At 33.8% G+C, this 2,715-nt stretch overlaps 1 pseudogene; it reads right to left on the bottom strand.

The window, feature by feature from the left end:
- Positions 1–804: 804 nt before the first annotated feature.
- The window catches only part of LOC107027782, an 8,377-nt pseudogene continuing 6,466 nt past the window's right edge, over positions 805–2,715 (bottom strand).

Raw genomic sequence — 2,715 nt, 5'->3', positions numbered from 1 at the left:
CACACGGTAACGGCGGCTACTCCTCCCTGCACACAGTTCTTCACACAAGAACCCTAGGTGACACTTTCTCACAGTTTGTGTTACAATGTTGTTGAAACCTCGCTCTGATACCAATTGTTGGGAATTAAACACACAACACACACAAATAATCTAGAGAAAAGAGAAACGGAACACAAACGGGACACACAAGAATTTAACGTGGTTCGGTTTCCCTACTCCACGACTGTAACAGGAGGATTTTATTTCACTTGTGCTACTTCTTCTTTTTAGAATTACAAATACAAGGATCATATTTATAGGAAAACCAAATGGTTAACCTAGGGTTTCAGTAATGGGTCGGGCCGGCTCACAAGCCTCCACAAAGCCCAACAAGTATGACTTCACTTAGGAAAATGACATCTCTCATAATAAAAATTGATCAAATGACTGTCAAGAACTTTATCCGGTTTAGTTTATGTGAGAACGCAGCCCATAATAAGCTAGAGAACACGTTACAATAATCAAAAGCTAATCTTGATATCGATTGCTTGTACAATGAATGTATAGGAGGTGTTTCTCCAAAAGTAAACAAGTCTTTTCTACAAGAAGAACATAAGTAATAAAATTAAATAACACAAAACTAGGAAGACAAAGTGAACTATATAAATATTACTCAATTATTGGTATGTCTTATCAACACATTATTATCCAATATAGAAAGGAAGAGCAAATGACACTAAAAAATATCAATACACATGATTTAATTTTATCAAAAGAGGGATAATACATTTGTAACAGGGACGTGTGTAAATGGCGCGCACTAGGTTATAAAGGCATGAAAGCTCCATGAAATCCGTAAGGCACTCTACTTGGTAATGTGATTGTGGTAATAGAGTGTGTTGCAAAGTTTTTTACATCAACTATATATACCTACAAGAAATAATAATTGTTCACATCAGAATTGACTTTCACTTTGTAAAGTAGTACCTACATTAGATTTTTGAAAAATTATAGCATATCAGAATCACTTGGTAAAGTAGTACCTACATTAGATTTTTGAAAAATTATATTCAACTATAACTATGACAACTCAGGTGAGATACATTTGTATTTGTATTTTCATTGTGTGTGAATGTCACAAGCCAACCATCATCCTCATCAACACGTTGAGGTTTTGGAACAAAGGTTGTTCCACTATAAAAATTGCCCTCTGCCAACATATGATACTCAACTTTAATCAATTCCATATCTTCTTCAAACTGAAATTTGGCAAGCCTTCCATATTTAACTAATCCATCTGAACCAAAAAAATAAAATAAAAAATCATAATATTAACCTGAAACAGAGCTAGCTTCTCTATCTACCACTTGTAGATAACAAAATTTGTTTTTTAGACCAATGAACTTTTCATTGATCATAGGGAACTCCATAAAGAACTTAGTTATGACATTTTTCTCCTTCACTTCCCCTGTTCTCATGTTTAGTCTCCATTCACAAACACGATAAAAGAACGATTCTTCTAAGGATTCATTATTTATTTTTGTGGAACTTGTCTCTTCAGACCCTTTGGAAAATCTCTCGAATTCTTTGACTTTGGAACCAGGTCTAGGTAATACAGATTCACGAGCTTTGCATCCCCATACAACCACCTTTTGCCAAACAAACTAGTATCACATACATATCGAAATAAATTTAATTACAAATAGAACTAAAACTACCTCATCATTGTCTTCAAAACAATTTATTAAGTGAAATACACAACTTGGTTGAACACCAAACCATCTAACGGAATTAGCATCACAGTAACGTGGCATTACTCCAATCCGCGCATGTCCATCTTTATCATATTTTATCAATCTATTAACCAAATGATAGAGCAAATATATACTCAAAACAATTTCATTAGATTGCAACATCAGTAATGGAAAAGATAAATTAAACTACTTACGAGTCTCCCCTAATGAGGCGATTTATGTCAATAGTTAGTGGAAAATCCATGATCACGTTGTACCTGTTATTCTTATAATAACCTGTATTTATAAGGTTAATAAACAGAAACAGAAATAAGATGAAGCAGAAAAAATATTAAATACAAGAATTAATCCGAGTCCACAGAAATTACTGTGTGTCCTTAAGAAATTTAATCTCCTCACTGTACCTAAGGTTATGGATTAATTTCTCCCAAGATAAAACGGATTAAACCTGTTAAAGAAATAGTGGTACCTCAAACTTCTTTAACTTCAACGAACTTAAGAACAGCAACAAGTCACACAGACTCAGTCGGTCGACGCTTTGATTTTATTTGAGAGAAAAATAAATGCAGAGAAAGAAAAATTTTTCAGTGTTTGAAAATCAAAAATTGACTTCCTTTTATAGCCATTTTCAGCAAGAAATGTGTCTGTTCAGAGAAATCTGTTCAGACCCGTTTATTCCAGAAAGTTGTGTCTTTTGGAAAAAATAACAACTTTTCGAAAAAATATGTCTGTTAGGAAAATAACTACTTTTTGGAAAGTAACGACTTTTCGGAAAAAATTTATCAATCAATCACATCATTTGCCAAATCCAAATCCAAATAGCGAGCGACGACGACGACGACGGCGCGAGGGGGCATCTTCTTCTTAGCTCTTTAAGAAGTAATGGAAGTGTTTCCTTCTATAAGGACAACAATTTCCATTTCTTTTGCCGATATGGGAGAAATGACTTTTCATTTGCACTTTGCAAATGACTTTTCATTTT

The sequence above is a fragment of the Solanum pennellii genome, chromosome 8 (assembly GCF_001406875.1).
Source record: "Solanum pennellii chromosome 8, SPENNV200".
Lineage (NCBI taxonomy): Eukaryota > Viridiplantae > Streptophyta > Magnoliopsida > Solanales > Solanaceae > Solanum > Solanum pennellii.
Note: the sequence above shows the minus strand (reverse complement) of the source record. Positions and strands in the feature narration are given on the sequence as shown.